This window comes from Falco peregrinus, chromosome 1, assembly GCF_023634155.1.
Source record: "Falco peregrinus isolate bFalPer1 chromosome 1, bFalPer1.pri, whole genome shotgun sequence".
NCBI classification, from domain to species: domain Eukaryota; kingdom Metazoa; phylum Chordata; class Aves; order Falconiformes; family Falconidae; genus Falco; species Falco peregrinus.
Genome location: NC_073721.1, coordinates 48,252,031 through 48,265,852, shown reverse-complemented (window position 1 = coordinate 48,265,852; position 13,822 = coordinate 48,252,031). Strand labels below are relative to the sequence as shown.

The window sequence follows — 13,822 nt, the reverse complement described above, 5'->3', positions numbered from 1 at the left end:
GAGGCAGAAACACAGCTTGTGGTGAAAAAACATTTGCATCATTCAGGTTTGTGGTCTGACGTTTCAGATATGACTTCGAGACGTGGGGTAGGACCCACGTTGGCCCCAGCCTTCCCAACATCTGGAAACAGCTTGATGCTAACGTGCAGCATCCCATGGTGCACAGGAGGCCCCAAGAGGCACCAACAGCCTGGGTGAGAGCAGGGAACAGCTCAGAGATTCTGGGGAGGGATGGGGTTAAACTGCCTTCCATCGCAGAAAGCCTCTACAGCCTTGTCAAAGGCAAGCCTGAGTCAGGTGTGATGAGTAACTTTAATGACTATTAATTACCAAGTCATTACCAAGGAGGCTATACATGTCAGAGTGGCTGAAAGCAGAAGGTTTTCTGTGCTTCTAGGTTAGTGCAATAATTTTGGTCCTTCCCTTTAGAGGTTATGGTTGTTGCTGAAATATTTCCACGCTTTGCTTGGCATTTAGCTATGGCTGTTATTTCTCTGAGGTCTTGGTATTCAGGCTGTGGATTCTGTCTTTGTATACACAGTTTCATTTTCTAGGGGTCAAGGTGAGGCGGATACCCAGTGGCTGGATGTGTGCCCTCGTGGACACCTTTGCTAAAGGTGTGGAGGACTGCAGGGGGGAGCCTGAGCAGCGCAGGGGCAAGGGGCGACCACCGCTGCCTGCAGCTGCCCTCCTCCCTGTACTGTGCACAGGATGAGACACCAACAGACAAACCCTGCTTCTGCCTGCACAGCCCTCTGTTTCCTTTGCTTGAACTCCTGTGCATGCTTTCAGCAGTGTAATTGCAGCTCAGGTCTAGCAAAAAGTAGGGGCAGTTTCGGGTGTCCCTATGAGGGTTTGCAGCAGGGTTGCGGTCTCCATGACCTCAAGGACTTGTTGACAAGATTAACTTTTTTGGTTTTGGGTTTTTTTTGTTTTTTGGAAAGAACAGTTTTGCCTTGTGCAAAATCATAGCCTTGACTCATTCTGTAATACTTCCTCCTGTTTCTTCCATCTGCTTCTGCTCAGATAGTTGGAGTTGGCAGAACTGCCTCCCTTTTGCTTCCCCCCTTGGCCAGCACGCTTACCTCCGTGCCACAGCAAAGCACAGAGCATCCTCCTGCGCTGCAGAAGACACCCCTGTCTGCAATGTCAAAATAAGGTACCCACTGTCTTCAGGGAGTTTCACATCCACACACGTGCATGGTCCCACATGGCTTTAGCCTTCAGCCGGAAGATCTAGTGTTTGGTTTGGGTTTTATTACCTGGGTAATGACACCTTGCCAGCCTGCTTTTAGCTGGAGTCCCGCCACACTCCTCTCCTTGGCAGATATGGGAGTGAGGGCTCAGCTGCTGTCTTTACCAGGATGCCCAGGCTGTTAAACTCTTAGGGGTTTGCAGGATGGGTGCTGATGCTAAGGGGTGACTGCTGGGGGGTCAGGAGGGCAGCAGAGGCGGCTCATGCCAGGCTCTGGTCCTGTGCACCTCCAGCAATCGCTCCCTGCCGAGAAGCAGGAGTGAAATTCAGATTATGGCAATGATGATGCTGTGCCCTGACAACACTGTGACTTCTGGGAACTGCCAGTCACCAGGAACACCGAGCACTGTCGTGCTACTGCTCAGAAATACTCTGAATAAAGAACAGGGAAAACATGCAACTGTGTGACAAAAATTTAGGAAATCTTTCTTGGGTTCCTTTTCCTTCCTTTCTTTGTTTCTGAGCCATTAGCTGAGACACAGATCATGTTTTTCCACCTTGGCTCTGACACACTAAAGGATAACAAGAAAAGATTTTTTACAGTAAGTTGTGTGATTCCCAGGTAACTACCTAGCCTTGAAGCTGTGGGTTTAAGAAAAACACCAAATACCTTATAGCTCGTGATTAAAACACAGGCCATGATCAAAGCAGCTCTGGGTAGATTATTTCACCTTGAACAAAGGAAGCTTCAAGATAGGCACTAAGGAAAATTCCAGTGATAAGGATGGGCACATGCTGGGAGGCAGGGATGGCCAGAGCCAGGTCAGACATCATCTACCCAGGGCAGGTAACAGAGCCCCTGGCTCTCTTACCTCCTTCCCTTACAAGGTCTGGGACTCTCTTTTGCTCTGTGTATGCAAGATGAGGGCTCAGAGTGGGTTTACTGAGAGAGAATCAAAATAAATAGCTGGCTCTTCTCCAAAGAAAAATCAAATCGAGATACCTGGCTGAAAAATTCAGCTCAGCCATGGGAAGTCCCAAGGCTGAGCTTTGGGGCATGGCAACCCTGTTGCCTGCTCTCCATCCCAGAGAAACCAGTGAGCGGCTCATAGGAGGAGATGGTGGTCACGGTCCTGCCTCCGGCAGCAGCAAGTTTCCCAGGAGCTGGTTTTCCCCATGTTCACCATCAGAGCCCCAGACCTGGCTGCCTCTCTCCCCGTGATGAGCAAAGCCAGTGGGAACTCAGTAAAATGAGTTACAATCTTCCCTAACCAAGTCTGAAGCCTAAACATTGGCAGCTGTGTTGCCCTTTCCATGCATTCAGCCTCAGACCCTGCTGGGTTTTGCTGTAAAAAAACCAAGAAAAAGCAAAAGAGGGGGCAGTCCCCATGGCCTGAGCTTGATTTAATACTAATTGCCGCAAACATCCAAACTGTGGCTGGGGCTGGCTTTAATTAAAATGACAGAATAGGAGAGCCATGGGGATGAATTACTGAAGGAAAATGTTATATTTCCCTACAGCTAGTGTAATTAAAAAAAAAGCAATGCATCAGGCATGAAGGACCTCCTTGCCTGTGCCAGGGCTGGCACGGGCACTGACGATGGCATCCCAGTAGGATCATGTCACCCAAACTCTTTCCTCTGTCATTAAACCCACATTGCCAGCTCCAGAAACCCCTCCGGTGCATCCACTTGGCTGGCTTTGCTGCAGTTTTTCCCCTCACTGCCCTTATTTGTATAAATTAACATACCCCCAGGTTCAAACATTTGAGCCACAGAGTTTGGTTGCAAAAGGAGAAGCAAATGCAGCAGAGTGAGGCCCTGCTCTGCACCATCCCTCCGAGGCCAAGCACCTGCGCTGCTCGTGGCCATGCGGTGGGCTGCGGGAAGGATGGGTGGCAGGGTCTGTCTGGCCCTGCCAGCAGTTGTGGCCATGACATGGGCTGCCAAGGTTGGTGGCAATGGCCTTGCTGTCCTTTCCACTTGTAGGTGCATGATATTGAACATCTGAAGGATAGAGACAGGTCTTTAATTTCGGAAGGGAGGTGGTGGGGGTCCCCTGGGTCTGGCTTTGCTGGAGGACAAAGTGATGTGGAGGGCTGCTTGCTTTTCTTCCTGCCTTCAAGAAGTCAGTAGTGCTGGCAGATGCTCCTGAGGGGTGCAAAGGATTGCTTGTGACCTACATTTGGTCCCTCCGTGTCCCAGTGCAAGTACTTACCTGTCACTGCCAGCTGCTGAGGAGTAACAAGGCATCCACAGGCAGCTGGCTGGGGAGAAACTGTGTTAGGAAAACAAGAGAAAGAAATTAAAAGGACTATCTCAGTGTGCCCGTGGTGACTGGAGCCCTGCAGAGGGGCTGTCAGCCCTGCTCCTGCACAGAACCCCGCGACGTCCCGCTAGGAAGCACTTGTCATGGCTGGTGCGTGGGAAGCACCATCCTCCTGGCCACCACCAGCAACTGACAGTCACTGCCACCTTGGAGCAGCTCACCCCACAGGCAGCCCCCGCAGGCATCACCAGCTCTTGGTCCTGCAGCCCCCAGCAAAGCAACTTGGTGCAGATGCTGGGGACACCACTGGAGCCTCCTGCCCTGCCCTTCCCCACTGGAGTACCAACATGCCAGGAGTAGCAGGAAAAAATACTTAGTAAGTCCATAGGAGGAATTAAAAGCCATTTTTTTCATCCTGTTAGATGTTTTCTTAGCTTCTGGATCACCTACAAGCTACACAGCTGCCCTCTCAATGCAAAAAGGTGCATTTTCCAGCCCCAAAGTCATTGGGGTCTAGTAGAGCCTGTGTTCTCCTTACTTGATGGTAGAGGCCTATTACTTTTCAAGGCTATTTTTGGATTTCTTTTTAGAGTAGGAGAGTGTCTCTGGATAAATAATTCTTGACCTGCAGTTTGACACGCACGTTCAACTGAACTCCAGTGCATGATCTCTGTAGCTCTCCAGAGATGCCTGCTCTCCTTCTCCTATTAAAAATAACACTCTTATATCTAGCACTTGCTTCTTGCCCACCTCTGAACTGATGGGATGATCTGGGCCTGCATTAAACAAGACCAAGTAGAGCCCATCTTCTGATCTCCCTGGGTTTGGCAACCAGAGCACGTGCCCACCAGCACTGCTCGTGTACGGTTTCACACTAAACCCTAACAGACTTCAATGTTTATCGATTGCAAATTCCATCCATAGCGGTAGCCAAAGAGCTTTGTCCAGTGCTCGGGTTAAAGAAAACTTTGGCCTGAATCCACCAGTGTGTCAGAAGGCACGGGGCTTCTCGTGTCTTTTATCCCATGCTGAAGAATTAAATCATCCTCTGAGTCAATACATGCGTGTCTGTGCAGATTACCATGCCTGCAGATGACTGTGCAACCATGGTTACAGTTTTTTAGGTGCTAGGATATTTGGGGCAGGCTGTAATTTTGGCTCTGTGGCTGTACTTCAAAAGACAAAGTAGAATCTGCTAGAAAAGGCTCGGTTCCTCTGGCTCTTTGGAAGATGGAAAGGGACAGGCTTTTATGGTGGTTGTGGCATAAGGAGGTGCAACAGCACATTTGTGCTTCAGCATAATATGTGGGTTTATTTATTACCCTTAAAAAAGAAAAAAAATACCCGAGAGAGGACTTTAAGTATTGTCCACAGGCTATGGTGAAGAATTACCACTCGGGTCGAGGTGGACCGTTCCCTGCTCCTTGGCCGGGCATGTTTTAGTCGTGGTGAAATCCATTGGCGAATGCCACTGAGACCTGTGGGGTCTGTTCTGCACGGAGGGTAAAGCAAACTTCTCATGGAGCTGGTGAGAGCTGTGAAATCCATGCCACCGGTTGATTTACTACTGAAACAGCAATGCTGAGCTGGGTCGATAAAGAAGCCAGACTTCAAAATGGAATTAAATAATTATTCTCACTTTCTTTGACTTCAGGAGGATCCTATTAGAGAATAGAGCCTGGATTACTGGCTGGCTGACGTTTTCTTCTGCGCCTGTCTCCACATTGGATTTAGCTCTTTTATCTCCTGATCCCCAGAGCTTTTTAATGTAGAAAGTAATGGCATCCAAAGGCAAATTTAATTTTGACAAGTAATCTGACTTCCTTTCCCTTTCTAGAGTCGGGTTTTAATCCTGTTTGCTGTCTGAAGCTGCATTAGGTGGATGTATTTAAAATCCTTACCGCTCTAAAATCTCTCAAAGAGGGACAAAAATAAGGGGAACTGCAAGCCTGGAAGCAAGGAATCATTTCTTATCAAACATTTCAAAACGTTTCATTGCTGCTGGTATTATTAACCCCTGCACTACACTTCGCCTTGGCTCTGTGCTTGCTTTCCTTTGCTTCATTGCACTTGTTAGAACCACTCAGGGAGTGGAAATTTCAGGTTTTCTCCAGCTCTTCTGGTTGTGTTGGCAGGTTGAGTCTGCACAGTGTGTGCAGGGGAGCCGTGAACCCCTCGGGGTGTTGTCCCACTGTCACCAGCCCACTCCAGGGTGGAGGATGCTGCCTGCCAGGTGTTTGGCATTAGGCATCAACACTGAAAAAAAACACCAAAAACCAAATCACAGAGAAAGAGTAGGGTAATGGAGCTTCAAAGCCACTAATCTCAGCAGAGAAAATAGAAATTTATGTTGTTATTACATTTCTCCAACTCCAGGTCCCAAAGAACCACATCTAGATGAGGATCAATTGAACTGATTGTTGGCTATTTCCGACACAGCGACATCTCACCCTGTGCTGTTGCCCTGAATCATGCCAGCTCAGACCTTACTGTTTCCCTGAAAATATCAATTGCAAATAGGGTCGTCTACTGAGAAAATCTGTACTTATTGACTGGGGACTGTTTGCACAAAAAGCCATAAAATGCAGAATGTCCCTGTCACTCTGCAGCAACTCAGCTGATGGTTCATTATTCCAGCACGTAAATACCTGACTCCCGTGGAAGCAAAATGTGAAGCTTGAAGCATTGATGGCATCTCACTATTAAATAAAAAAAATGTCTGTCTCATTCTAGCTTGGTTAAAAAAACACCTCAGCAAAAGAAGGGATTATGTATAAATACATATATTTGCAAATGTCAGCCTCAAAATAGGAAGAAAAACTTGCAGCAGCACTGTGGGCCTGGCAGAGATGGAAATGGATTGGTTTTACACTGCGAGGCATCGCTGGTCAGAGGGAAGCTAAGGAAAACAAATCGGGGGGTTGCTGTGGACACGCTGGTAATGAAGGCAATTAGGGTAAGTCGAGTCACGTCCCACATGCCAGCACGCTTCATTAGGCTTCAGACCAGGGCTGCACACTCTCTGTAGAAAACTAGTGTACAAGCAGCATTAGTTAATCAAGGGGCACAATAGTAAAACCACTTTCATTTGCAGTTCCTGTGTTTTCTTTCCCCTTCCTTCCTAAGTCACCAATTCATCTCGCTCAGGATCTGTCATGGGGAAAGGGATGATGGTTGAGGGGATTAGCACTGCTCCCGGGATGCAGTAGCCAGCTGACTTGGTTAGAAGCTGGAGAAAAACATTTGGGCAGGGTTTTTATTTTCAGCCACTTTTGCTCGCCTGGCCCTGAGCTCCCTGAAATAAGTAGTGCTTTTCCAGCCTCTTCCTTGACTATGGACAACCACCCCCTTGCCACGCTTCTACCTGCGTTCCCACCTGATCATCAGCATGTGCTGCATGACGCTGGCATGGGTATAAACTGGAGGGCCTTCTTGTACGTAGTTGACTGGAAGAGGATGTTAAAGGACACGCTGCTTTGAAGCCCTCTCTGATGCAGCTATAACTGCCTGAAACCTGACGGCCAGCCGACAGCTCCATCATGGACCAGTAAGCTCAAGTCTATCATTGCTCTGTTGCTCAGTCTCTTGGGTCCCCCTGAAGAAGGGGGACTTGCAGATGCTGTATGCATCATGCAGGGACACTCTGCCCTGCTCTGGAGCCGGGAATGCACGAGCAATCACAGCCAGCTGAGCCGAAATTGGAAACAAGGCAGCTAACCCCCCAGCCACCCCGATCTGTCAGCTCCCACCTTGGCTAATCAAGGACCAGCTCTGCTATTAGAGCAGGGCAAATTGAATTCGCTCAGGCTGCTGTTGCGGCGGATGTTTCCTAGCAGCCGCCTGGTGCATGCAGTTCTGAACATTTGTGTTAATAATGATGATGAGCACTGGAAATATGTCTCTTCGGGAAATAAAGATCAGATGAGCCCAAGCACCATGTAAGCTTCATTTCTTTCACAAGGCGGTTTACTTGGGCATGAAATATTGTCACTGTTTACCCCGTGGATGACTGATTCCAGACTTGACCTAGTGCAAGCCGGTGTAAGTAAACACATCTCTTCCATAGCTCTGGTAAATGATCTAAGCAATCTGATGCTGAGAATAAGGAGAGAAGAGAAAATACTGTCCCAGTGTTGTTGGATGAGCTTAATGTATTTTTCTTCTTGTGTTTAGCGGGGTACTTTGGATCAGGATGGCAAAGCATGAGCCCATCAGTGCACGGATGACATACGGCTCTGTAGTGGGTGCGATGCTACTGGCTTGCTCACGCGCAGCGCGTTGGGATGATTCACTGCTGCTCCAAGTCTCTTTTGCCACCAGTCAGCCCAACCCACAGCTTTTAGGTACCGCTTCTCCAAGGCTTTTCAAGCGTATTTCAGTTCAGCAAACCCAGATCTGGAACCAAACTGTCTCCCTGCTCGACATTTTCATACCTGAGGGCCTAACGCAGGCTCCCGCTCCATTTGCCAGCTGTTATGTGGCAGCCGGAGGGAAGCATGGATGTTGGGTGCTGCGGAAGGGACCCAGCTGATGGTCATCTGTGGAACTGCAAAAAATCATTTCCTTTCTTTTTGCTGGCAGCGTTTAAAAACTGGAATATTTAAAGCTAACTTTAAAAATAACCCATTTGGGGTTTTGTAATAGATGAGAATCATTAGGAACTATTTATTTTTTATCTCACTTGCTTTGTCAGCTGATGTCAAAACACAAAGCTCCCAAAACACCCTTGCCCACAGTAACCCAAGCCAAACTGCAGGCAGGAACATCTCGATGAATTTAGTAAAGATGACTTAGGAAAACGATAACTACAGTTACAATTCTGCCTTATACCGTCCTGGTTTGTATTTTCAGGAAAGGAGTATCGACAGGAAAAGACTGAAGGTACGATTTCAACCCATCAGCAGCAAGTAAGGATTTCCACTGGATAGGTAAGTGCCAAGTTTCTAGAGAGGAAATGCAGTGGAAAACAAGTCTCCTTGATAAAATGGATAGGAAATATAAACTTTTTGCAGGTGACATGAGCAGCATGACAAACAGAGTATAAAAGGCCCCAAATCACTCCCCATACAGTAACTTTAACATTGTGTACATGTGTATTAGTGGTGGGTGCTTGTCCTAGGGCAGCCCAGGTAGTTTCTTGATAGGATGTTGTATTCTGCTCTAGTTGCAATATCTTACACCTCCCTGGCTGTTAAATAAGGTGCCTTCTCTGGTGTGGCCCCTCAGCTGGTGCCCATAAGCCGTCGGCCCCAATGCCTGGCATGGAAAGGGGTTTATCCAGCCGAGAAGGGGTGAAATAGCAAACCCAGCTAGCCTGTCTGCAAGGCAGGGCTGCGTTCTGGGCTGTGAAATGGAAAGGGTGTTGAAGCTTGGGACAGATGGAGAGGAAAGGGAGACAGCCAGAAAAAAAAATACAATGCCAGCCAAGCAATATGTCCGGTTCCCCGCTTCCCCTCTCTTTTCCTTTAATATTAAAGTAATGACAGTACATTACATGGAACTGAGGAACCCCTCTCAGGACTGGGCTTTTATCATGTGCAGACTGAAGGGTGATTGACAAACCAAGAATCATCACTGTGTATTTGGGAGTCAGTGACAGACGGCAGAGTCTGATCCCTGCATCCCAGCACTGCAGGGAAAGCTTAAAGGAGAAGACAAGCAACCTGTCTTTCTCTACTTTTTTTTTTCTTTTAATAACTAAAAATATTCACATTCGTATTAGCCTTCTGCAAATGCCTCTAAAGGCACGCTGAAGTTACAAATTTCCACAGAGTCCCTTGGGAGCAGCAAGAGCCTCTGAAGAAGCAATATTTGGATGGAAAACTTATGTCCTCCAAGCTGGCAAGTTGCAACACTGACATAGATTTTCTTGTAGCTGCAAACGTCTCTGTATAAAGGGTATAAAGTCCCTTCTGCCCTCCCCTCCTTCTCCCTTCCATTATTTAACAACTGGCTATGATTTACGTGGTTCATTAATGCAGTGGTAACACTGACACACACATTCCCAAATCAGCCAGAAGGTTTATATTTGACCTGGGCCCTCTGTTCACTGCAGATGCCCCAGAGGATTTGAAGAACAGTGATTTGAAGTGATTGCGTTGGATAAGGACATTACACAGTGCAAATACAATTGGATGCAAGCATTTAATTTTTTTTAAAAACCATGGCTATTGGAGTGCCTTTGAGCCAGCAAAAATAACAGCTTAGTTCCCTTCATGGTCTCGGCTTTCTTCTCCCTGAGGACAGAAAAGGGAAGCAGGACCAATTTCAAACTGGAAAGGTTTCGCCAGGTGGCTTGGCTGGGATTGCTCCGAAATGACACCTTCCCCTTTGGGTCCAGCCCTGGGGGACTGACACCCCAGGCAGGGTCCCAGCAGAGCTCTGGGGTGTCCCTGTGCTGCTCCCCCCCTCCCCAGGCAGAGCAAAAAAGCCCTCGTGCTCCCAGCCAGCTCTCCAGCAGCAAGCACATCAGGCCCAGGGTCAAACTGTAAAGGTGATTATTTGTCTCCCTTGGGCTGGATTTTTATTGCACCATTTTGGTTATTGTGGAGTAAGGGGAAGAAAAGGAGAGGGTTTAAAATGATGATTGCACAATAAATGGCAGCATCACTGCTAATGTGCTGAGTGCCTACAAACAGCTGTTAGTCAAACACCCATAAAGGTTTGCTTGGATGATGTATATAACCTTCCCCCTCCCTGCAAACGGCTTAACTCCATCGGCTCCTTGTCTTTTCCCAGGCAGGTGCTAAAAACCCAGGGAGCTGGAGCACCAAAACCCTAGGGCAGCAGGAGGGGACAGAGGGTTCCCAGGGACTGGTGTAATTCCCTGAACTCCCTTCCCATCACCGAGACCATCAGTCTCAGAGATAGGGATACAGTGAAAGCAAGCCTGTAAAAACAGCAGGAACAGGAGACAAAACTGCTGAGCACACAAGGGAACAAAGCAGCGAGACTGTTCGCAAATTCTCATGTGCCAAAGATTCCCCAGGGTATCCCCTTGGAGAGCTTGGAGAAAATGTTTCCCTCTGCCAAGTTTATTAAAGAGGCTCCCAAAAGCTACAGGAGAGGGACAGATCCTTTAGTGACATAAACAGGTCTGGTTCTACCTGTTCAGATGTTTTCTTTGCCTTTTTCACCCCAGATGAGAGCTGGACCCCAACCATTTTAACCCATGAAAGCCAGCACACTTTTCTGTGCATCCTACAGCCACTCACACTAATTAATCCTTCCTACACCCTCGAAGGCCTTCTGTGATCCGCACAGCTCTTCCCATCTGAACGTCTCCCGACTATTTACATACAAAAATAATTATTACGGTTTCTCTTTCTGGCTCCCCAGGCTACAGGAAACATTGCTGGCGGGTTTGGCAGGCGGGTGAGTTTCCTGGGGAAACAAGGCAAAGCAGCCGCCTTGCCTCTGTGCCAGCTCCACCCCCAGGAACTCCGGCACCATCCGAATTTGAGAGGAGAGAGATTGTAAGGATATTTCCTTGGGTTTGGAAAAAAAAAAAAAAAACAAAAAAAAACAAAAAAAAAAACCCAAACCACCAACAGTTGGATTAAGAAAGACCCAAGTTGAAGTCTTCAGGCTTGCTCCCTCACTCAAAGCCTGGCTGCCCACAAGCACCTCTAGCTGCTGCCTGGTTGGGTATGAAGCGACCCACGCTCAGGGTGCGGGGTGGCGAAAGGCTTCTTTGATCCGGTGTCTCTACAAGGAACTGCGGTGGAAAGAGTGGAGACAGCTGTCTCTGCTACCCCTTGCAACCCTCCAAGCTGTCAGTGGTCCTGGGAGAACGCTAACAGGAGAAGAAAGGCAGATCCTGGTGGGTCTCCAAGGGGAGCGAGCTTGGGAGTGCAGGTATCATCCTTAGCAGCTTTTGGCTCAGTTTGAAAGGAGGCACTGAAGGTGCTGCAAAGGCTTAGAGCAAAGTGAAGACTCTGAAGCACTTCTCAAAACACCCCTGCGGACCTATTAATTGCAATATTGGATCTTCTATCTTTTCCAGCAGGTTCCTAGCAATAGGCATGCGGCCAGCTTGGCTGTGGTTTTGTTTATTTTCCAGCTAATGTAGCGGCAGGATCAATTCCAGCTAACAAATCTGGGAATGTCAGAAAAATGATGTCCAGTTCCCATGGATAATTTGTGACATGCACCTGGTAGACAGTTTTAGTGCCACAATCAATCCAGCGCTATGGCAGGGGAATAGGAACACCTCGCAGAAGTGAACACGAATCATGGAAAACATCATCAGAAAAGCAATAAAAGCCCATTTGCCCCATAAATTATCACTGGCCACTGGCTAGATGGGAAGATGGCACTTGGAAAACACAGCAACACATATAAAACCGTGGCTGCTAACGTTCCCTGCAGTACCTCTTCCCTGAAGGACTGTAAGTGGCATCTGAGTGGTGCTCATCTGGCATCGCGCTGCAAATGAGTTCAGAATGTGACTGTCCAAACTGAACCATCAGCACTTGTTACCAACCCCATTAAGTTTTAAATGGCACTTGAGCCTTGCTCCTTGCTCATCCGTGCTGGGCTTGGGTTATTTAACACATGGGCTCTGGCACACACGGTTCTGCTCGACCATGAACTGCCAGAAACCTGAATGCTTGTCCCTGCGGCCCCAGCCCTGTCTACCTGTGCTCTGGCAGCTAAGGGAGGTTTCTCCTGTGGGAGGAAGAACAAAAAAAATCAGGGAAAAGGAAAGGGCAAGAGTGGGACAAGGACAAATAGAAATGGATGAAAATATTCACGGTTTTCACTTTTTCCATTAGCTTGAATGGGATCTCATCAGGTGCCATGTTTCTGTGGTCCCTGTGAGCACTGGGTTCTGCAGGTCAGTGCTTGCCACGCACAAACTCTTCCCTTTTATCTTCTTGCCTCTCTCTCATTTTCAAATACATGAATGCATCAGAGGCGCATTTCAAACTCCTGACTACAAATAGATCTGAAGGGCCTTTGAGGTCTTGAAAGGATCCTGCCTTACTCTAAATAAAACAAACCACCTAACACACAAGTGCATGGACACTGCACATCCCCTCTGCTGTGTCTCCACGATGGATCTGGTGTGAGGTCCAATCCTGGCTCCCAGAAGCTCCTGCCTTTGTCTTCCCAGCCCCAGCATCATCTGCCTGGTGCTGGCACCTGCCTGCAGTGAGGGGGTTCCTGGGGTGCAGGCCAGCACGTGCAGCAGGGCTCCCCCTTCCCATCCTTCTCCACAGTGGGTTTGGCTCTGTCTCGGGCACTGGGTTGATGAGCTGAGCAAGCAGAGGGAATGTGGGGTTTTAACTTGAAAGCACTGAGCGTGAGTCATAATTCTCAAGAAATGGAACAAAAAAAAAAAAACAACCCAAACAAAAAAAAATGTGCCAGCTGGGAAGCACGGTGGTTTTGAAAATCTCTGATTGGCTCTGATTGAAGTATTCAGCTGCAGCAAGTCTCCTGGAAAAACCTGAATGAAGGTGCTGAGGTCCTGATTTGGCTGAGCACACCTGGCTTTGTCTTACGGGGGATTCAGCACCATAACGGGGCAAATCCAAGGCAACAGAGCTGGCTGGAGGAAACTCTCCAATAACAGAAAGGATGCCTGTTATTCTCGATATTGCACTTCTCTCTGCATTTCACACCTTGGCCAATTTTTGTTAGTTTAGCCCACGGCTATTATTCACTCTGCTTTAGATGCTGTTCCCCCAGTGTGGGGAGGAGAGCCCTGGCCTCGCAGGTCTTGCTCACCCTTGAACACCCCTCTTCTCCCGGGACTGAATCCCTATTTATTACGCTCTGTTTGTTTACCACTAGGAACTTTAAAAATGCTAAATGCTCAGAAGGAGATTTCCGTTCAGATTTGATCCCCAGGCTGACCTGTGGAGTATAGTTTAATAAGGTTGGTTTATGTATGCCGTACCCTAAATCTAAAGGTCGGGGGTTTGGTAGCCATAAATATTCAATTCGCACAGATTGGGTCTTTTAAACCTCCTTTTAAATATTTATGATGGTGCTTCCATGGCTGCAGGAGAATGTTGTAATAGCATTAAGAGAAAAAAAATCCTTCTGTATCTAAAAGCTCAGCATGAGCCATTTTCATATATTATGCATCACTAAGTGCTGTTTATGGCCATTCTTGGCGGAGTCTGTACTGTATCATGGCAGAGTTCATGAATTCAGGGCTGAGCGGAGCCTGAGGTGTTGGCTGTGCCATGCATCAACCCAAGCATCGCCTCCACCGCAGCGGGCACAGCCGATGGCACAGCTGAGGTCTGGCAGCCCAGCGTGGGGGCAGAGGGCGTCCCTGCAAGGCCAGTGTGGTGGTACTGCCAGCTCCTGTCCTCCTGCAGACCCACTGCCCTCGCTGGCCC

At 48.1% G+C, this 13,822-nt stretch overlaps 1 long non-coding RNA gene across 1 annotated transcript in view; it reads left to right on the top strand.

The window, feature by feature from the left end:
* The window catches only part of LOC114010454 (uncharacterized), a 34,161-nt gene extending 21,440 nt beyond the window's left edge, over positions 1-12,721 (top strand). The window contains exons 4-5 of the long non-coding RNA XR_003551870.2: positions 8,316-8,392; positions 10,803-12,721. This is a non-coding gene — a long non-coding RNA (uncharacterized LOC114010454). The remainder of the gene's footprint in view (positions 1-8,315; positions 8,393-10,802) is intronic.
* The last annotated feature ends 1,101 nt before the right edge of the window (positions 12,722-13,822 follow it).